The sequence below is a fragment of the Lissotriton helveticus genome, chromosome 1_1 (genome assembly GCF_964261635.1).
Source record: "Lissotriton helveticus chromosome 1_1, aLisHel1.1, whole genome shotgun sequence".
Classification (NCBI taxonomy): Eukaryota; Metazoa; Chordata; class Amphibia; order Caudata; family Salamandridae; genus Lissotriton; species Lissotriton helveticus.
Genome location: NC_136057.1, coordinates 337,354,057 through 337,377,087, shown reverse-complemented (window position 1 = coordinate 337,377,087; position 23,031 = coordinate 337,354,057). Strand labels below are relative to the sequence as shown.

The following is a 23,031-nucleotide window of genomic DNA, read 5'->3' as shown; positions in this document are numbered from 1 at the left end:
ATTTTCAGGTGACATGACCCGAGGCACTTACGCTACGCGCCCCGGGGCGTGCCCGTAGTCGCGCCAGGGCGCGCGGCGTAAGCGCGTCAGGATGTTGCGCGATCGTATGCGCTCGCGTGCTTCCGGGTGCGCTTACGCAGTGCGTCATATGAGGCATTACGCGGTTACACGAAACGTCACGATGTTGTTTTCGTTCGCGAGAATAGCGCTAACGGGACGCTCCCCGGTACGCGCCCCGGGGCGCGCAGTAACATTGCGCTTACCCGTGCGTTCACCGGTACGCGCCCCGGGAGCGCTCCGGGCTAAAAATATAAAAAAATAAATAAAAATTTGACATAATTATGCAATATAAAATTAGTTTTAAAATTTATTATTTTTTATACCTATAAAGATTTGCTATTAAAAAAACCATTGAAATTCACTGAAAAAACCATAGGTTTTACACCAGTTATAGTTAGCTGGAAGTTTTACTCGCATAAAACCATTGAAATTTCCCCGTTATAGTTAGTTGGACTCACTATAACTTGCGCGTGCAATGCACTGCTGATGACGTCACATATTACATCACTCATGACATGGTCAGTGACATCACTCATGACATCACTGATGACACCATCCTTGTGACAGAGTGAGAGACCTCCTTTCACTGTAATGTAACCCTTGAAACACATATTCAAAAATAGAAACTAAAATTTTCAAAAAAATGGAGATACCCATACCACTTACAACAACCAATTCAATAATTCCACCATCTATATACACATCCACTCATTCACCAACAGTTCTATATAGTCACTCATACATATACTCACTCATCATATGTAGTGATACACCTATACATCCTGTTACAAAACGACAGGCATCCAAAAGTTACTCACACACATACTCACACATGCAAATAAACTATTGAACATCCATTTATTTGCATATACAGCTATACACACACTACCACTTTACTTCTAAGGAAACTTACACATACTTACTCTCTTAAACAATCACTTATAGAAACACATACTAATTTAAACAGGAACTCTTACAATCCCTCACTCTCACATATACTCACTTATATACATCAATATTCACATATACTAGATTAAAACATATGTAGTTACTGATAAAGACACTAGTGAGACAGTCATTCACTCACTAACACACACATATACACACTCATCCACCCATACAGTCCTGCACATATGCTGTCTTCAAAACACATACAAAGAGAGAGTCAGTCATTCATGCATCTATGTGCTAAGTAATACCCCCACCAAACCATACAAACACTCATACCGATACTAAGAAAAACATCTAATAACCCATATACATACACATGTAGCTACTCAGCAACCCATGCAGCCACTTATACACAAAGTGAAACACTTTTTTAAATTTTTATTTTTTTATTGTGTAAGTCGTTTATTGCACATATAGCCAGTAAATACACAGGTGGTATGCCTACAACCTCAGCGGGCCGGCCTTTCACTATCCTAGTAGGTGCATAGTGCCATGAGGCGTACACAGCCATTTAGCCGACATCCACTGGACCGGCGGCGCATTAGCAGTCGGCATTTTTCACTTTTAACACAGTGCATCTCGTTCCACATTGCATATGTTTACACTTACATTTTGCTTTTTATCCTTATTCAGAACTTTAAGGACAGTAACCAAACCAATAAAACCTTTCAACTACAGTCACTGTGTCACAGCATTCTCCTCTCCTTATTTGAACGTTGCCAATACATACACATTCTCTAGACAATAAGATCACAAATTATACCATTACTATCATTCGGTTCCGGCCGATGACTGCGCCTGCAGGTAATCCTTTAGATACATCCAGAAATCCGTGGGACGAGATCCAGTCGGCAATTCCTCTCCGTAAGTAGCTAGTGTATCCCGACAGTAAGTTAAATCTGTTAGCCAGTCTTTCACCCTAGGTCCCTTTTTTACATTCCAATGCATTGCCACCCTTCTCTTAGCCATTAATAGAGCAATCACGCAAAACTTTCTCTTTTTCGCTCTGAGCTGCGGTACAAGGCCTAATAGACAGACCAGAATCGTGCATTCGAGTGTCTCCCCAATCATCTTACCAACCTCTCGCACCACCTTCTCCCAGTACTCTTCAACTAAGGGACATTGCCAGGCTAGATGTATGAAATCCGCGTGTTCTTTCCTGCATCTCACACAATTTGAATCTTCCCGTAACCCATATCCGTGGAGCCGTTCAGGCGTATAGTACACCTGGTGTATGTATTTATAATGAATAATCCTGAGGTTCCCGTTGGGTGTCAGCATACTGGTGAGAGAACATGCTGTCTCCCAATCTTCCTCAGATAATGCGTCATTTAGTTGCGCGTTCCATTTATTTCTCATCTTTTCAGTGTTTCCCCCTATGTCTCTCTGCAAGCTTGTGTATAGTCTGGATACCAGGTGTGTGGCTGCCGGGGCCGCCAGAAGCAATTGCAGTGTGTCTAGAATTTTAGGCTCCTCTGGGAATGCAGGAAAGTGATCTTTAACCGCTCTCTGCAATCTGTAATAGGTAAAGCTGAATAACAATGTCGGATGGCTTATGTAGTGCAGGTTGTTTAGTGTTTGGAAAACCCCGTCCTCGTACAGGTCCCCCAATGTGTCTATGCCTGCATGCCGCAATAAATCCATCCCTACCGGTTCCTGTGTGACCGACAGAGCTGGGTGATTTGCTAGAGGGAGTTTCGGTGCATATATCGGCAACTTGTCGGAAGCCCTACCCATCAGTCTCCAAGCCTCAATTGTGGTGTTCACTGGATTGATGTCCCGGTCATGTATTCTAGGTCGCCTGTGTGGCAATATGTTAACTAGAGGTATCGGGTCAGCATCACCTGTTTCCACCGCTACATGAGTCAGGAAAGGTATTTCGTGAAACCAGTGATGTGCAAATTGCGCTTGAGCGCAGAGGTAATACAGATACATATTTGGGACCTTAAAACCTCCCTTCTCATACGGCAGTGTCATCGTTTGTAATCCTATTCTAGCGTGTTTACCCGCCCAGAGTAGACTCAGTACTATTCTGGTAATATTTCGGAACACCTCTGTCGGGGGTCTAATGGGGATGTTTGTAAATAAGTACAGAAGCTTGGGTAAAATTACCATCTTCACAATCGCAGCCCTATCTGCTAATGACAATGGTAGCCTATTCCAACGTTTGATTTTATCGTCTAGGGATGATATTACCCTGCCGTAATTAGTTCTTATTACTTGTTCTGGGTCCCTGTGAAACCACACCCCTAGATATTTAGTGGGTTCTTCTTGCCATTCCAGTGGGTAATCCATTGTAATCGGGGTAGTACTGTCAGTCATTGCCAAGACTAGGGACTTTGACCAGTTTATTTGTAGACCAGAATGTTGTCCGTATTTAATGTATTCACGTATTAATGGGTTGAGGTGTTGTTCTGGGTTTTTCACATAAACTACCATGTCGTCTGCATATAAGGAAATGTGGATTGGGCGTGTTGGGAGTTGAATTGCAGAAGCGTGATGATGTTGTCTAATTTTACAAGCCAGTGGCTCCAACACTAATGCGAAAAGCATGGGAGACAATGGACAACCTTGCCTCGTTCCCCGACATATGGCAATCGGTTCGGAAACATACTTGTTTACCCGAATACGGGCAGATAAGTTCGTGTACAGCATTGAGATCCATTGTGTGAATATAGGCGGGAAACCCATCCTTATCATTACTGTGTGTAAAAAGGTCCAGGCTATCGTGTCAAACGCTTTTGCGGCATCTAACACCGCTACTGCTTTGATATTCGGCGCCAGATAGTGTGCCAGCGCAAATAGCGTCCTAGTGTTATGCACGGTTGATCTGTCCGGTATAAAACCTGACTGGTCCGGCCTGATCAGTAACGGCATTAGCGGCTTAAGTCTTGCGGCCAGTAGACTTGCTATTATTTTCGTGTCTACGTTTATTAGGGACAAGGGGCGGTATGAGTCGCAGTGCTCCTCGTCCTTTCCTGGTTTAAGCAAGGCTATGAGCATTGCCTCCCTCATAGACGCCGGTAGTGTTTGAGCCTCGTGTGCTGCCCCGTATAACCTGACCAGATGTGGCGCCAGTATATCAGCAAAAGTCTTATAAAATTCTGTCGTATAGCCGTCAGGCCCCGGTGCCTTGCTGTTTGGCAAATGTTTTATTGTGTCCACAACATCTTCCACCGTGACTGGGCGGGCTAAATAATCCCTGTGGGCATCTGACAGCCATGCGATTTCTACGTCTGCCATGAACGTCAGCATGTCTTCCTGTGTCGGTGTGGGTCGTGCTTCATACAATTGACCATAAGAGGTCATGAATTCACCCAGAATCCCTCTTATGTCTCTGGTGACTGCTCCCTCTCGTGTTTTGATCGCTGTTATATGGTGTTGTGGTCTACCCTTGCATATTTTCTCAGCTAGTGTTTTGCCCGGCCTCCCTCCTTCTCCATATGTTCTTGCTGTTTTGCGTTTGGTAATGCAATTTAGTTCATCTGTTGCGAATCGTTGATGTTCCTGCAGTAACGTTTTGATGTGTACCAATAATGTTACGTCCCTCGTTTGCGCGTATTGCTGTTCTAGTGTCCGTATAGCTTTTTCTCGTGTTGTCAGTTGCTGCCTTATGTCTCTCAGTATTCCCGTGGTGGTGCTAATGCACACCCCCCATATTGTGGCCTTGAATGCTTCCCATAAGAGGCATGGATCGTCAGAAGTGGGGCAATTTATTTCAAAGTAGTCCACTATCGCCTTGTGTATTGTGTCCGTATATATTGGGTCTCTCAGAGCTCCCGCATTAAATCTCCATGTGAAGGGCGGAGGTATGTAGTGTGGTATTAGCAGCTCCAGGAGCACAGGACTATGGTCTGATAATGTTCTTGGCAAATGACTGATCTTAACTGTCCATGCCACTACTTCACGCGTGCCCAACCAATAATCTAGTCTGGACCAACTATTGTGCGCCGCAGTGATATGTGTCGCGGCCATCACCCCCGGGTTCTGCACTCTCTCTATATCCGACATCTGTAAGTCAGTAAGTGCGTCTGTAAGCTTCAGTCTCGCACGTTTATGTGGTTCTAATGTGTTGTGGGATCTATCCAATCCGTCTTGTAGTGCGATGTTGAAGTCTCCACCCCATAATATGTGTTCGACCTGGAGTTGTGCTATTTCCTGCCACAGTTTTGTATAAAACCCTGGGTCTATATTGGGGCCATACGTGTTTACCAATGCCATTTGTTGATGTCTCACCATCCCAACCACAATAACGCTTCTCCCCTCGGCGTCCCGATGTACTGCCGAAATCTCAAAGTGCACTCCCTTACGTATGAGAATGCTGACACCACAAGAGTATATGGAATAGTTCGAGCTGGTGACCGATTCCGCCCACCTTGCCCCTATAGTGCCACCTGCGGTAGCAGCCTGGTGCGTCTCTTGAAGGAACACAATGTCTACATGTAATCTATCAAAGTAGGCAAAGATCTGTCGTATCTTCTTCGGATTCCCCATTCCCCGAATATTCCATGTTATGCATTTAAGTGCGGCAGATGTTGCCATGTTAGTGCGTTGGGAAGGTATCCTGACGCTGTGTGATATAAAACACTTTGAGTGTAGATATTTGGTAACGTTCGGTTTCGGAATGTGATGTACAGTGCATTGCATCTTCCCTGATAATAACGGAGGTCGCAATGCTTCTCAGACACAGTGACATCTGTCTAACAACTCTCGTTTCCCTGACCCTCCCCCCACCCGCTTTAGCGCCCAAACTTTGCCAAAGCCATCCCTTTAATGCAACTAAATAGACAGTAGAACTGTAACAGGGGCGCACCCGCTTGGGGGTGTCGCCAGGTGCGCACTTCTCCATCCACATGGTGGATGTGGACAGGTGCACATTCCATTCTTGATTATTTGCATGATTAACCCGTGTTGCCACTCCCCGCCTCCCTCCGCAATCTCCTTTTTCCACAAAAAGCTATGGAGTCTTCTAGTACATTTCACTCATTTTGTGTCCCAGTGCACACAGTCTTGGGCTTCTTACCGAACATTTCCTCCCACTATCCCTCTGTTACTTGTGAAGGTCGTTTAGTTACTCACTGTTCCAAGCGTTTGGGTGGTATTAGATCACATCGCTAGTCCGCACACTGCGCTCCATTATGCGTAATCCATGTAAGTCACACACCCCATCTCTCTCGTAACCTTCCTCTTTTCGCAGCAGGAATGGGTAGCCCTCGTTCCCATTGTTGCCCTGTGGGTGGTCTGGTATAAGTGGTGTAGCTTTTGTCGAGTGCACCGTTTTGCCGTCTCCGTGTAGTTATTCGTTGTCACTTCCTTGGTCCTCACGTTCATGTGTTTTTTGTCGCCGTCCCAGTTTTTTGATATATTCATGCGCCGCTTGGACTGTGAGTAGGACAGTGGGTTTACCCGCTGGATACAGCATCGCATATTCAATGCCTAGGTCCCGCAGTTTCTTCTTTATCGGTGCAAATTCCTTCCTTGCCAGTTGGACCGCCATGGTGTGATCAGGATAAAATTGCAAGGTGTTGCCCTGATGTGTGATGACACCCTTTTCCCTGGCCAGTCTTAGGACAGGTTCCCTGTCCCTGTAGTTTAACATGCGGGCTATTATCACACGGGGCTGCGCTCCTGGTTTCGGTACAGGTGCTAATGAGCGGTGCGCTCTTTCCACAAGAAAGACTGGCGATAAGCAGTCCGCTCCGAACAATTCCTTCAGCAGCTTCTCTATGTAGTCCTCCATTTTCCCCGTGTTTGTGGACTCCGGCAGGCCCGCTATCCTGACGTTGTTGCGCCTGGACCTGGCTTCTTGGTCTTCGACCTTTGCGCGTAATATCTCCACTGTCTTTTCCAGTCCTCCACAGACCTTCGAAGTGTTTGCAGAGTCGCCCTCTACTCTTGATATGCGTTGTTCCGCCTCCACCAGTCTCTCGCCATGTTTATCAAGTTTGGCGGCCATGTTGTCTACATGTAGCACCACATTATCTAACTTATTGTTCATGTCGTGAAGGCTTTGTTGGATAGCCCGCAGGATCTTCTCCATTCCTGTCCCCTCACAGGCCTCGCTGTCTCCCTCCGTGTCCGACGTTCTCGTGGCGCCGCTTGGTTGCTTTTTCGCTTCAAATTGCAGTTTCGACTGCTGCTTCTCTGGTTTACCCATGGCGCAGGATCGAGGTGGGGCGTTGCGCCGCGCATTTTCTGTAGTGACACTGTTAAAATCTTTTGACGCCTGGAAATGACGGTTTCTCGGCGTAGTCGATCTTTGAGGCCCTGTGTTATTCATCTGCTGCACACCTGTTGAGCGAATCGTCGGTTCGGCCGTATATTCACTTGTTAGTCCTTCGCGTGTTCAAGTCTTCCTAGTAGGTCCTCTAGCGTGCATGACGCGAAGCAGCTGAAATCTACGCTATATGCATTCCCCCTCTGTTGTACTTAGTGATCTAAGGGCCTGCTCGGCAGTTTTCACAGTCGTGGCTCATAAAATTTGCGCGCTCTGCCCCTCTGCTCCGTCTGTTTTTGCCCTATATTGTGTTACGAGGTCCTCGTAGTTGTGCACTGTGCGTTATTCTTATTCCTGCATCTCCTGTTGCTCCGTTTGTCCGTAACTGCCGCCCTTCCCCCTTCACTCCGTTTATCACAGCCTCGCTATGCGTTTGGTCTGATTTTGCAGCCGGTAGTGTCCTCGTACAGACAGCCTTCCCGCAATCATCTCCTACCTTCACTTCTGCATTGTTTACAAATGTCCTCTAGCGGTGTTCGCTGTTCCTCGGTCACTCGATTTAGTCCCGGCAAAAGGCTCCGTTCACGCTTTCAGTTATGCGTTCCATTGCAGCCGCCATTTTACCTTTGCTGGAACGCACACCAAGTCCCCGTCTTCTTAGCGTTCCTGGGTCACTGTTGTGGCCGTGTGACTGTCTCGAGTGGTCCCATCACTTCGGAGCAGCCGGCGATGTGTGTCCGATCGCTCACCCGCACCTCCGACGTCCTCAATGTTCAGACGCCCAAAGTGCCCGCGTCCGCCATCTTGATTTCTTCCTCTTCCCAGAGCCGTTTTTCAGGGATATAGGGGAGAGGGGTTGGCCTAACGGCTAAGGCGCTCGACCTCGGACTTGGGGATCTGGGTTCGAGTCTCGGTAACGATGTCAAAAACCTCCTGTGATTCTGGGCAAATCACTTAATCTCCCCGTGCCTAAAATGAAAATGTGTCCTCATGTAACGTAACTGGTGCTATGTAAAGCGCTCTGATACCTGATTCTGTTCGGGTCTAGTTCGCGCTATATAAAACTCTGCAAAAAAAAAAAAAAAAAAGATATGTACGCTATCTTTATTCTCACTCCCGTTTTTTCCGCACCAGTTTGCAGATATCTCTCTCCAACGTCCTCGGTTACATTTTCGGAGTTCTTGTGGCGGTTTTTACGGTTTTTGCCGCTGTTCAGGCACCCGTCCGGCGGAGCTGACTTACAAGTCAACCATCCCGCTGTGCGCCCTCTAGCGCCCCCCATAAAGTGAAACACTAATAGATATATTTAAATATTTAAACATTACTCTCTAATATATGTATTTTAAAAAAACATCCATGTAAACACTTATTTAAACATTTATTCTTCCATCAACTTTTACATATACATATATAATACATATTTATTTCTCGGAAAGACACACATTCACTGGATGGTGTCATGAGTGATGTCACTGACCATGTCATGAGTGATGTAATATGTGACGTCATCAGCAGTGCATTGCACGCGCAAGTTATAGTGAGTCCAACTAACTACAACGTGGAAATTTCAATGGTTTTATGCGAGTAAAACTTCCAACTAACTATAACTGGTGTAAAACCTATGGTTTTTTCAGTGAGAATATAAATATATATATATATATATATATTACCTACTGGCGGTCGCCAGTAGGTATATATAGTTAGGATTTTTTCTCTATGGGATTTTTGAAAATTCTATGTCTAATAACTTTGGCGTTTGTGGACGGAATTGGCTGAAATTTTCAGGAAAATGGCACATTTTGTTTCTGAGCAGCCCCTGAAAATTGGGGGGGGGGGGTTCGTCCAGGGGGGGGTCGAGAAAAAAGGGGGGTCCCAAAACGTGTTTTTAACATTGAGTTTTCCATAGGGCGGTTGGCCTCACTTTTAGCCCGAACGGCTGAATGGATTTGCACGAAACTTGGCAAAATTGTAGGGACTGGTAGCCCGATGTGCCTTTTGTAGGTCTGAATATATGTGCTACAGTGGATTTTGAGAAATTAACGTTTAAAAAAAGATATATATCTGTAACAGCGGACCGGGCAGCGCTCCAGTACGCGTACTTTTCGCGCAACGGAGCTTTGTGAAGCGAAGCTGATTGGTTCTCCGGCGTCTGTAAACATTCCAAACAGTCCGTAGCGGCCGCCATCTTGTCTCTCGGTAGGATCGAGAGACAAGAGGAGGCCAAAGCGAAGGGGCAAATGACCATAAGGGGGCATAGTAGATCCTCGCTGACCCCCTAGGTTTGATGTGGAGGTTTTAAAAGGGCCCCGCGGGGCAAAAAAAATAAATAATAATAATAATCGAACGGCTGAATGGATTTGCACGAAACTTGGTAAAATATTAGGGACTGGTAGCCCGATGTGCCTTTGCTAGGTCTCAATATATGTGCTCCAGTGGATTTTGAGAAATTAACGTTCAAAAAAAGATATATATCTGTAACAGCGCTCCGCTTCGCATAACGGAGGTTTGCGAAGCTGATTGGTTCTCCGGCGTCTGTAAACATTGCAAACAGTCCGTAGCGGCCGACATCTTGTCTCTCGGTAGGATCGAGAGACAAGAGGAGGCCAAAGCGAAGGGGCAAATGACCATAAGGGGGCATAGTAGATCCTCCTTGACCTCTTAGGTTTGATGTGGAGGTTTTAAAAGGGCCCCGCGAGGCAAAAAAAAAATAAATAATAATAATCGAACGGCTGAATGGATTTGCACGAAACTTGGCAAAATTGTAGGGACTGGTAGTCCGATGTGCCTTTGCTAGGTCTCAATATATGTGCTCCAGTGGATTTTGAGAAATTAACGTTCAAAAAAAGATATATATCTGTAACAGCGCTCCGCTTCGCGGAGATAAAATTATATCTGTATTACCTAGCTGTTGCTAACACCAGTTAGCGACGGCTAGTAGGAGATAGCGACCATCTTGGTCCCCACTTTGCATGTGAGTGATATTTATCACTAATGACATGCAAAGTGGGCATGCCAAGATGTTAGCGACTGGAAACAGTCGCTAACATCGCTATCTCCTATTATCAACTTTTGGAAATATTCGCGATAAGCGCGAATATCTCCAAAAGCTAGCACCTGCCCTGAGCAGTTCTAAGGCATGTTATCCAATGGGAGGTGGATAACATGGCTAAGAGCATTAGCTCGGTAATGCATGAATATCGCTGAGTTTTCAGCGATATTAATGCATTGCGGTCGTTTTTTATCGTATTTGCGATAAACCTTGATAATAGCAAGGTTTATCTGCGATAATTTCTGACGATGCTTAGCGGTAAAAAAATCGTTGCTAAGCATCGTTAGGGATAAATATCGCTTAACTTTGGTAATATGCCCCAACGTCTGTTAACGTTCGATTCGAAGGAAATCAGGAAGTGTTGAAAAACATTGTCTGCGCCATCTTGCCTTTTTTCAAATGCCACACTTTTGTCGTGCACGGCAGTCATTTTAGATGCCTTGACCAGACCCACTCTGTGCACGCTGTCGATCCTTAGCATGACTCCCCACCCTCACAAGCATCTCCCCCAGGCAGTGGTCACCCCCGCTCTCTGTCTTATGCATGGGTAATAAACCACCCCCCATCTGCGCTGCTCTTCCCTGAGAATCACACCCTGTGCCCGCCCGACACCTCCCTTTCGCCCTATTCACTACCGCACCCTCTGACACTCCTTTTACTCTGTGTCCGATTGTCCAGGCCGGTCCTAGGGTATCAGCTAGCCCTGCAGATGTAGTTTATGGCCCCAGCTGTAAAGAATCACCCCTCTTCAAAGGAGTTATAGTAGATCAAGGCCCACACTCGATGAGATCCGTCACAGCAGACGCGTTCCTATTATCTGAAAACCATCCTGTATTGTGATTGGGGAGGGGACCGAGCCTGAAGCGGAAGATTCCAGGGATGACTCTTTGTACATCAAAGTTTTTACAATTATGTGTCACATTAAAAATATATAGCACTCCAACAAAGTAGTAAGATTATAAAACTTTAATAACTTATAAATATATACAAGAAAACAAAAACAGTAATAACATATAAACATTTTTAGGGAAAAACAACGAAGTAGCGGTCGGCTGTGCGAATAGTCCCAACGCAGCACAACGTCCAGATTTCTGGCGTGGGGCGTCGCGGGGGGTGGGTCATCAGTAGCAAACTGTTGTGCGAATAGTTCCAAGGCAGCAGAACGATGGCACCAAGGTGATGTCCAGTAAGTTGCCGCACTGGTTTTGGTATCCTACAATGCTGCTCCGAATAACGGCGTGGGGCGCCCCGGGGGAGGCGGCGTGAACGGGCCTCTCCAGGTGGAGTGTCATCTGTTGTACTGGGGCGCCCCTTTACCGTTTCATTTATAAGCAATATATCCCGAGCAGTTGCAATCCGCGTTAGGAAAAGCAATAAAGAAGAAAAAGTCTTTCAGTATCAATCTTCTTCTTTTAATGTTCTTAAAATGATATTTCTTCAGATCTTTAGCCTTTAGCCAACACGTGTTTCGTCTACAGCAGTCTATGCTGATAGACTTCGTCAGGGCTGTCTGATTGTTAGAACTAGATCTGTATTTCTGATTGGATTTATCCCATAGACAAATTCAATATCACTCGTAAAATCTTAAAAGGACTATCCAGTCCAATGAAGTAGCAGAATGAAATTAATGTTCTTGAATCGCAAACCCACGTCTGGGTTGGTCAAATCCCACAACTGTGTGCAGTTGAATCTGTATCTCACGAGTATTCCGGGCGCGGCGTTTAGCTGGATAGACGTCACTATTGTCCCTTGTAGCAATATTGAGAATTGATTTAACTTAAATATTAGACATTTGTGCGCAATTTGAAGAACCTTCTATCTTGTCCTTTTTCAAAAAACCTTTACCGTTTCAGTTGCCATTCCGTCCGTTTTTGGTCCACTGTGTCAAAAGCCGCAATTCAGCTGAGTTGCGCCCACTCTTGCGGTGCAGCGATAGGCGGCTGTCACAGGACTCTCAAAATGGCGGCAGGCTCTTTCCTTTTTGGGCCTGGTCCACTGAAATGGCCCTGGGACACCTTGGAAATCGGACGCTTGTCTGCTAGGTCTTGGACCCCATTCTCGAAAGCGTCCCCTCCGCCTTGAGGATTTATCAAAAGTTTTGGGGGCCCCCGACTCCTGTAGGCTTCTGGTGGGGAGCGGTTGCCATGATTGCTCGCGGAATGACCACGACGGAGCTACGAGATGGTGGTGCTCTCATGCTGAAGCCAGCTTCAGTCTGAAACATCCAGAAACAAGGTGGGGCTTTCATCGTTTGGGAAAAAAAAAAAAGTTTTCTTCCAATGAAAAGTGTTGTTTTTAGGTCATATGATCAAGCCTTCCATCATTAGGAAAACAAAAGTAAAATGAACCAATGAAAAGTTTTATAAACAAGTCACATGACCTGTTATGCGGCATAGGGTATAAAATGCGGAGAAAATACGTTGGCACGTGAGGCGGCGTCAGTAGCGGACCGATGTGCGAATAGGCCGAAGGCAATAGAACGCGCCAAGATCCGGATGGCACCGAGGTGGTGTCCAGCAAGTTGCAGCACTGGTGTGGCCATCCTACAATGCTGAAAGTCGGCGTGGGGCGCCCCGTTGGCCTGTGAGTTTGCGTCAGTAGCGGACCGATGTGCGAATAGGCCGAAGGCAGCACAACGCGCCAAGATCCGGATGGCACCGAGGTGGTGTCTAGTAAGTTGCGCACTGGTGTGGCCATCCTACAATGTTGAAAGTCGGCGTGGGGCGCCCCGTTGGCCTGTGAGATGGCGGCAGTAGCGGACCGATGTGCGAATGGGGCCAAAGGCAGCGCAACAATATTTTCGGAACAGAAGACACCACAAGGCGCTGAGATGCCAAGATCCGGATGGCACCGAGGTGGTGTCTAGCAAGTTGTGGCACTGGTGTGGCCATCCTACAATGGTAAAAGTCAGCGTGGGGCGCCCTGTTGGCCTGTGAGATGGTGTCAGTAGCGGACTGATGTGCGAATGGGGCCAAAGGCAGCGCAACAATATTTTCTGACTGACACCACAAGGCGCTGAGATGCCAAGATCCGGATGGCACCGAGGTGATGTCTAAGTTGCGGACCGATGTGCGAATGGGGTCAAAGGCAGCGCAACAATATTTTCTGTATGGAAGATACCACTAGGCGTTGAGATGCCAAGATCCGGATGGCACCGAGGTGATGTCTAGCAAGTTGCTGTACTGGTGTGGCCATCCTACAATGGTAAAAGTCGGCGTGGGGCGCCCTGTTGGCTTGTGAGATGGTGTCAGTTGCAGACCGATGTGCGAATGGGGCCAAAGGCAGCGCAACAATATTTTCTGTATGGAAGATACCACTAGGCGTTGAGATGCCAAGATCCGGATGGCACCGAGGTGATGTCTAGCAAGTTGCTGTACTGGTGTGGTCATCCTACAATGCTGAAACTCGGCGTGGGGCGCCCTATTAGCCTGTGAGATGGCGTCAGTAGCGGACCGATGTGTGAATGGGGCAAAGGTAGCGCAAGAATATTTTCTGAATAGAAGACACCACAAGGCGCTGAGATGCCAAGATCCGGATGGCACCGAGGTGGTGTCTAGTAAGGTGCACTGGTGTGGTCATCCTACAATGCTGAAACTCGGCGTGGGGCGCCCCATTAGTCTGTGAGATGGCGTCAGTAGCGGACCGATGTGCGAATAGGCCGAAGGCAGCACAACGCGCCAAGATCCGGATGTCACCGTGGTGGTTTCATAGTTGAGAGGCACTTCATCTGCAGTGGGGCGCCGAGATCCGGATGGCACCGAGGTGATGTCTAGCAAGTTGCTGTACTGGTGTGGTCATCCTACAATGCTGAAACTCGGCGTGGGGCGCCCCATTAGCCTGTGAGATGGCGTCAGTAGCGGACCGATGTGCGAATAGGTCGAAGGCAGCACAACGCGCCAAGATCCGGATGTCACCGTGGTGGTTTCATAGTTGAGAGGCACTTCATCTGCAGTGGGGCGCCGAGATCCGGATGGCACCGAGGTGATGTCTAGCAAGTTGCTGTACTGGTGTGGTCATCCTACAATGCTGAAACTCGGCGTGGGGCGCCCCATTAGCCTGTGAGATGGCGTCAGCAGCGGACCGATGTGCGAATAGGCCGAAGGCAGCACAACGCGCCAAGATCCGGATGTCACCGTGGTGGTTTCATAGTTGAGAGGCACTTCATCTGCAGTGGGGCGCCGAGATCCGGATGGCACCGAGGTGATGTCTAGCAAGTTGCTGTACTGGTGTGGTCATCCTACAATGCTGAAACTCGGCGTGGGGCGCCCCATTAGCCTGTGAGATGGCGTCAGTAGCGGACCGATGTGCGAATGGGGCCAAAGGCAGCGCAACAATATTTTCTGAAGAGAAGACACCAAAAGGCGCTGAGATTCCAAGATCCGGATGGCACCGAGGTGGTGTCTAGCAAGCTATGCAGTTGAGTTGTGTGCGCACTTGCGGCGAATAGGTCGAAGGCAGCATAACAATGTTTTCTGAATAGAAGACACCACAAGGCGTTGAGATTCGGTTACCACCGAGGTGATGTCTAGCAAGTTGCCGCACTGGTGTGGCCATCCTACAATACTGCTCCGAATAACGGCGTGGGGTGCCCGGAGGGGGGGGGGGAGGCGGCGTGAACGGGCCTTCCTAGGTGGAGGCTCGTCTGCTGTAGTGGGGCGCCGCTTTACCGTTTCAGTTGCCATTCAGCTGAGTTTCGGCTGCTCTTGATGCTACAGCGACAGGCGGCTGCAACAGGACTCTCAAAATGGCGGCCTGTTCTTTGGATTTGGGCCTGGTCCACTAAAATGGCCCTGGGACACCTTAGAACTCGGACGCTCGATTTTTTTTTCCTTTCCTGTACATGCAAAAAAAGGTAAATGCCCGGTACGTTACACGCTTCATCTGCCACGATGAACTCTCCAGAGGAACCGAAAAAAAATATAGTTATGGTAACTATACCATGCATCGTCATATGGAGAGGTGGCACCAATTAATTATAGTGCTGCATAAAAGAGAGATTTGGAGGAGAACCCCTGACCTGCTAGTACATTCATCAAAGAAGTGGCACTGACAGCATCAGAGGCAAGGGAAACGGTCCCAAATATTTAGAAGAACTTTGGAAAGATTAAAATGACATGTTTAGATTGTGGCAAATTAATTTCATGTGGACAGATGAGTGTTACTCTAATAAATACAGCATATGAACATCATCATAGTCGATGGTTGGTAGAGACATTTTGACTATATCCTGGACCTGCCCGTCCTCGCCCAAAATGGCGCCGGAATAAATGGGACTCGTAACTCCTTGTTGTGTACTGGTTGCAGAACCTTGAAATCACGAGATACGTATGCAGTTTTGAAGCACATGGCGGGCGGGGACGAGAATTGATTGAATATTTCGACATCCCTATTGATATTAAGTTCTGATGTGTTATTGATTACTGTACTATTGAAAGTTCGAATTAACGTCACCCATGGTACTTGCCCGCAAATGTATATCTAGATAATTTTATTGTAACTGGCCCTGTCGTATTTTAATTATAAAATGTACGTCCACCGATTCCGTAACTGTTAGACACCTTAGTTCTTGCAACCTAATGGCCCGCCCGTTACGTTCCTCTACAGTGTAAATGTCTACTCATCATATACGATTACAGTTTGCTCCGTGGCCGGCCCACGTGGTTATAGGCTCGTATTTGTATAATGAAATTTTCACAATAAAGGTTTTTAAAAGAAAACATGGTAGTAGTATATACATTGGTAAAGTTTTTAATAATAGTCACTGTTTTAGAATCATTAAAAGGCAAGTGAAATAAAGCAGACCAATTACATGAAGGGTAAAAGGTATAATACGAAGGAACGCAGTAAAGATAAATGGTCAAGGGCTGTTGTGTTTTCTATTTCTGCAACATAAAGTGATCGATAACAATCTCATATTCAGGCGTATCGGCGACTAAGACAGCAGGTCGACCCTCTTTTGCTCAACGGCTCAGTCATGGGACGAAGAAACGCTCTTTTTCTCGAAAAAAGAATATATTTTACTTGCAGGACAGTTGTAAATTTTCCGGGAAAGTACATTAGCCTGGAACATTAGAACATATATTTAAGAAAAAATAATGTTCGGAAGTAATAAAAAGCGTAATTTTTAGGTCATATGACCAAGCCTTTCATCATTAGAATAAGAAAAGTAAAATGAACCAATGAAAAGTTTTATTAACAAGTCACATGACTTGTTATGCTTACGTTACGCGCTGCGCGCCCCGGATGACTTCCGGATGCGCTAACGCAGCGCGTCATATGACGCATTACGCGACAACGCAGGTCCAGAATATAGTCAAAATGTCTCCACCAACCAGCGGTCGGAACACAACCCCTTTCAGCAGGCTAAATAGTTCTGTTAAATGACAACAGAAGGGACAGGCAACAAGAAACATCAGTCAAAGAGGGGAGGGCTAGTTCTTCTCTACCGGGTTACATTGGGGCGCTACCGGAACTGATCGAATTGGTAGTCTACAGTGTTTCTGGATGTTTCAGACTGAAGCTGGGGTTAGCATGAGAGCAGTACCATTTCGTAGCTCCGTCGTGGCCATTCCGCAACCAATCATGGCAGCCGCTCTTTATCGTTATTTTGGGCGGGGTGGGTGGCGGAGCCGAGCTGTTTTGCAGCCATCATTGTGTGGAGTTCAGTTCATTTCACTAGTTTTGTATTTGTCATGAGGGGTTGTTCCTAATGTTTCTATTTTAGCGAGGTCAAAAAGAGATCCCGTTAGTGGCCTACTGATTTTGCTCGATTCCTTTTTTTTTTTTTTACACGATTTTTCGTTATCTGCAAAGACTAAACAGAGTATTGCGGCTCTGTGTTTGTTTGTAAATAGAGAATGAACCAAAGAGAACCAATTCTAAAACAGTAAATACTTGGATAACAATCAATCAAATGGAGAGAGAAGCAGGCACGACGTATTACAACGGGGGCAAAGGCCTGCGTTAACTACCCTTCACTATGTGCAAAGAGAGAGTACTCCTAATAGAAATGAGGGGGGGGGGCACCATTCAAAGCAGATCAGTGTGCATCAACACGAAAATGTTTTCACTTACCACGTACTTGACATTCGACAGCTTATGATATTTGCTATTAAAAAACCATTGAAATTCACTGAAAAAACCATAGGTTATAGACCATATATAGTTAGGAATTAGCATTTACAAAACCTTGAAAATTCACTGAAAAAAACCATAGGTTATAGACCATATATAGTTAGGAATTAGCATTTAAAAAACCTTATTTTACTCACACGAAACCATTGAAATTCCATATATAGTTAGTTGCACTAACTATATATCGCGCACCTGCAATCCACTGCTGATGATGTCACATATTACATCATTCATGACATGGTCAGTGACATCACTGATGACATCTCAAATGACATCACTGATGACATCACTGATGACATCTCATTTGACATCAATGACCACATCACTGATGATATCATTCATGTGACAATACAATGCATCTCCTCACATTTTAATATAACCTCTGTTTCACCCAGTGTTAAATACAGAGTATAATTTTTGAAACCATTGACACACCAAAACTAGTTACTACATATGTACTCACTGATTCCTACGTCTACACACACATTCACTCATTCACCCATACAATCATTCATACATACAATCACTCATCTTTACAACACTATCATATGCACTCATACACCTATACAGACACTCACACTCTGCCACTCATCCATGGAGTTACTCACACACCTAGTCAGTCCTGTAAAGAATCAATCACACTTCCATTTTCTTGTCTATACAGTTAAACATAGAGCACCTTACATTTTCAAACATATACTAACACATACTTACCTTGTTATACAATCATTGATATAAGTACACATTGATCTGCACAGAGTCACACACCTCCCAGCCAGCCACACACACACTCAGTCTCCCATACAAATACTTGGACAATCAATCAGTAACCCATATAGTTAATCATATAGCTACTGATCAACACATGCAGCAGTTTACAGAACAACAGACATAATGATGCACAAATTAAGACACTTTAGTCACTAACCCATGCACTCAGTGAGACACATTTAATCACTCACTCATACATTCAGTCATGCACCTACTAAATCCTTTGTCCAGACACTTATACTTCCACTCATTCTTCAATATGTAAGACACATTTTAACTTTACAGAAACATACAGTCACTGGATGTTGTCATCAGTGATGTCATCAGTGATGTCATTTGAGATGTCATCAGTGATGTCATCAGTGATGTCACTGACCATGTCATGAATGATGTAATATGTGACATCATCAGCAGTGGATTGCAGGTGCGCGATATATAGTTAGTGCAACTAACTATATATGGAATTTCAATGGTTTTGTGTGAGTAAAATAAGGTTTTTTAAATGCTAATTCCTAACTATATATGGTCTATAACCTATGGTTTTTTCAGTGAATTTTCAAGGTTTTGTAAATGCTAATTCCTAACTATATATGGTCTATAACCTATGGTTTTTTCAGTGAATATATATATATATATATATATATACATATATACAAAAATTCCTTCCACAAGCAAAGGCTGGAGCCCAGAGGGGAACAGGTAGGAAAAGCTTTATTCCTTCAAATACAGCTCCAGTGGCGGCGAATGCATTTCGGCGTTTCGCCTTCCTCAGCGCCCAACACCGGAATAGTCATCACAGCTAGTTGTTCCCTGTTGCTTCTGAAGTAGTTGGTGTAGGTCAGCTCCTCCCCCAAACAAATGTCTGTCACCTGTTGCAGCGCGCTCATATTTGACGAACCACAACTCCCAAGATGCTCTATTTTGTCGGCAACTCGGGTCGGTGAAAAATAGGGGGAGAGTTCAGAAATGATGAAATCTTTGCAGCAGAACCCACAGAAGCAGGACACGATGACACACTAGACTGCCCTGAGCTCGTAAAGCTCCTCCTCTGGTCCCCTCGTACCGTCACGGCCCCTGAACAGGAAGTCGTGTGAGCAGGGGCTAAATGCGTGCAGCAAGATGCCCTGAGAGAAGCGCAATACTTCAACTGCTCGAGTCCTCCTGTAACAAAGGCGGGTTACGGACACATTCCATCACTGGAAGAACAAGATTAGCCGGGAGGCGTGCCAGTAAGGTCCGGACCCAGAAGCGTGACGGGGGCTGCTGAATTGCGCTGCTGGCGAACGCAAGAATGTCTACAAAAATTCCTTCCACAAGAAAAGGCAGGAGCCCAGAGGGGAACAGGTAGGATATATATCTCCACAGAACGGGTCATTCCAGGATTGAGCCCGTAGTAAGGTGGTGCATGGAGCCGGTATGCCCGACCCGGCTATTCAATCACAAACACTTTCTCCAGATAAACGCACTCTCAAAGCATCTGGAGCTCCAAAGAGAACTCTTTATGATATGAAGAGTTATCTTTGAAACACCAGAAGCTTTGAGAGCGCGTTTATCTGGAGAAAATGTTTGTAATATATATACATGTGATCAAGGCCTCTGTGAAGGCCGAAACGTCATGCTGAGGTGTGCCGTCTTCCCGACGAAATAAAATACACTGCTCACCTGCACTTGGGTCTCCTCTCTTCTTCTGCGCTGCGGTATCCAGGATTGGGCTCCAGGCGAGAGCAAGCAGGGACTGTTTCATATATATATATATATACATACACACGTATATAAAAATTTTTGTACATGCATAAATATCTGACAATACAGATGTATGAATAACAATGATATCAATATTCTCACAACAATTTCAAAACATAAAGATAGCGGGAAGGATAAAGACTCACCTTATTGAAAAAGATTACGTAGCACCGCCTGCCCCACAGCTGAATCAGTATTACTTGCAGCTTCCAGACAGAAATGCTTAGTGAAAGTGTGCATGCTGGACCAGGTTGCTGCTAAGCAAATCTGATGAACAGGCACACTGGCAAAGACCCGTTAAAGAGGAAACTGCTCTCGTAGAGTGGGCTTTCACTGTTGAAGTTAGCGGTTTGCCTGCTTGTTGATGCCAAAATTAGATTGCAGAATATATCCAACCAACTTTGGCCTGTTTAGTGACAGGATATACCTTCCTGATTTTTCCACAAGCCACAAAAAGCTGATCAGCCTTACGTATGCTTGCTTTTTTCTGTAAGTAGAATGTAATGCACCTTTTTACATTCAGGGAATGCAAAGATCTTTCCCCAGGTGACTGTGGATTTGGGAATAAAGTCTTCAATACGACTGTCTCGTTTAGGTGAAAATCCGATGGGACCTTCAGTATAATGGTAGGATTTGTCCGGAGTATAACAGAATCTGTAGTGAACTGGAGGAAAGGATGATGAGTAGTGAAAGCCTGTATGTCGCTTACTCGTCTGAAAGCACCAGCAGAAGAGACGTTTTCCAAGTAATGTATTTTAAGTCGCCCTATGAATAGGCTCAAATTGGACCTTCATAAGCTGTGTTAGAATAATGGTGAGATGCCAAGATCGAGGTGGACGCCTAATTAGAGGGAACATTCGAAACAGTCCTTTGAGAAATTGTTTTCTTATTCTTGATGACCAAAGCGACTGTGACACATTCTGCCGCAGATATCTAGAGATTGCGGCAAGGAATACCTTAACAGTAGAATGAGAAAGGCCAGATTTGGCCAGTTGCAGGAAAAAGGGCAGTAATTGTTCCGGGGAAGACTGAATAGGGTTGACCTCCGAGTTTACGCACCAATGACAGAATCTCTTCCCACTTGAGTTTATAAGTCTTAATAGTGGAAGGAGCGCTAGCATCAGCCAGGACCTCTCGACAGTCAGCCAGAATGACTTAGTCGGCGAGCTCATAGTGTTCAGGAGCCAAGCTGCTAATCGTAGCAATGTTGGGTTTGGATGACAGACTAGACCGCAATTCATGGTCAGCAAGTTCTGCAATGGGCCTAACAACCTGGGTCTGCACTCCGATAGGAGCAGAACCTCTGTGAAACAGAACTGGCGAGGCCACCTGGGAGTTATAAGAAGTATTTAGCAGGGTTCCTTTCTCATCTTGCAAAGCACCCTTGGGATTAAAGGAATCGGAGGAAAAGTGCAGGCATAAATCTTAGACTAGTTTTTCTAAAACGCATTCCCATACGATCCCTATTGGGGTAGCCAACTGGCGAAGAATTGGCATTTGCGGTTCCGACTGGACGCAAATAGATCTAACCACGGTTTGCCCCACAACCGAAAGATGTGATTCAGCGTTGGTTGGTGGAGTTCCCATTTCTGGTTGGATGTAATCGTCCTGCTCAAGCAATTAGCTAGGATGTTTGCCACTCCTGGAACAGGTTCTGCTGTTAGCGTTAATTGGTGTTGAATAGCCCAATCCTAGATCTGCTGGGCCTGTAGAGAAAGCATAGCTGATCTTGTCCCCCCTTGTTTGTTTAAATAGTTCATGCTTGTTGTATTGTCTGTCCGAATTAATACTGAAGCTCATGATATTATTGAGAGGAAATATTTCAGGGCCAGGAATATTGCCTTTAACTCTAAAAGGTTTATGTGCAATGTCCATTGATCGGTGTCCCATTTTCCTTTCACTGTTAGTCCTTCTAGATGTGCTCCCCACCCCTCAAGGGATGCATTGGTTGTTATTGTGTAACCTGGCGAATCCACTAGGAACGATAGGCCTGCAGCTATGTTCGGGATGAGAACCACCATTGGAGTGCTTCTTTCATTCGAGGTGTTATTCTTATAATATCGTCGAAAGAAAGAAATTTGCAGCAACTGACTGTCCAGTTCTTCCTTTAGGGGTCTCAGCCGCAAGCGACAGTTGGGAACGAGGGGAATGCAGGAGGACAACATTCCCAGAAGCGATTTGTACTTGCAGGCTGAAATGGACTTTCCTGTGAGAAGCAAAGTTGCCAGTTTGCAGATCTTTTATTGTCTTTCCAGTGAGGCAAAGGTTTTTGCCTGATGAGTCTCCAAGGTTGCCCCTAGGACTGTCTACACCTTTGAAGATATTAACAGACTTCGGAAAATGTATAGAGCGACCCAGAGATTGGAAGAGAGAAATCTTTGAGTATGAGTTTCTGCCACTGCGAAGGATCTTGCCTTTATGAGGTAGTCGTCCAGATAAGGGAAGATTTGAATTACTGCTTGGCGAAGGTGAGCTGCCACCGGTGCTAGGACCTAGGAATTGGAAATCCCTGCCAGCCACTGTGAAGCCTAAAAATGTCCTGTGCCTAGGGAGGATAGGGAAATGAAAATAGGCATCCTGAAGGTCCAGGGTCGTCATGAAATCCTCCTTATTTATCACCTGGAGCACTTCCTGAAGTGACAACATCCGGAAGGATTGCTTTTTTAGAAATTTGTTGAGACAACATAGGTCCAAGATGGGACACCAGTCTCCTGATTTCTTCCTTATGAGGAAAATCCTGAATAGAAACCTGTTCCTCGCTGTACAGCTGGTACCACTTCGATCGCTCCCTTTCTTAACATTTTTATTTGAGACACAATTCTTTCAGATGAGTAGGAGGGGGGCCTCTGGGATGACAGTTTGGAAGAATCTTTAAAAATTCCAAAGTGTGACTGTTGGAAACTATATCTAAAACCCATCTGTCCGTTGTTATTGTAGACCATTCGGGAAGGAAAAAGAACATTCTTCCACTTTGACAGAGTCGATGGGAACTGTGGCCGGCAGTTTGCGTTTGTCACTTCTTCTTGGCGTTATCTCCCTGTAGTGCTTGTAGGAAGCGGCAGGAGGTTGTTTAAATGACTGTTGCTGTTGTGATGATGGGTACCTT

At 45.7% G+C, this 23,031-nt stretch overlaps 1 protein-coding gene across 1 annotated transcript in view; it reads right to left on the bottom strand.

Annotated features, from left to right (window-relative positions):
- Nucleotides 1–23,031, bottom strand: part of TRIM24 (tripartite motif containing 24) — a 1,142,914-nt gene that overhangs the window by 385,473 nt on the left and 734,410 nt on the right. The window lies entirely within an intron of this gene.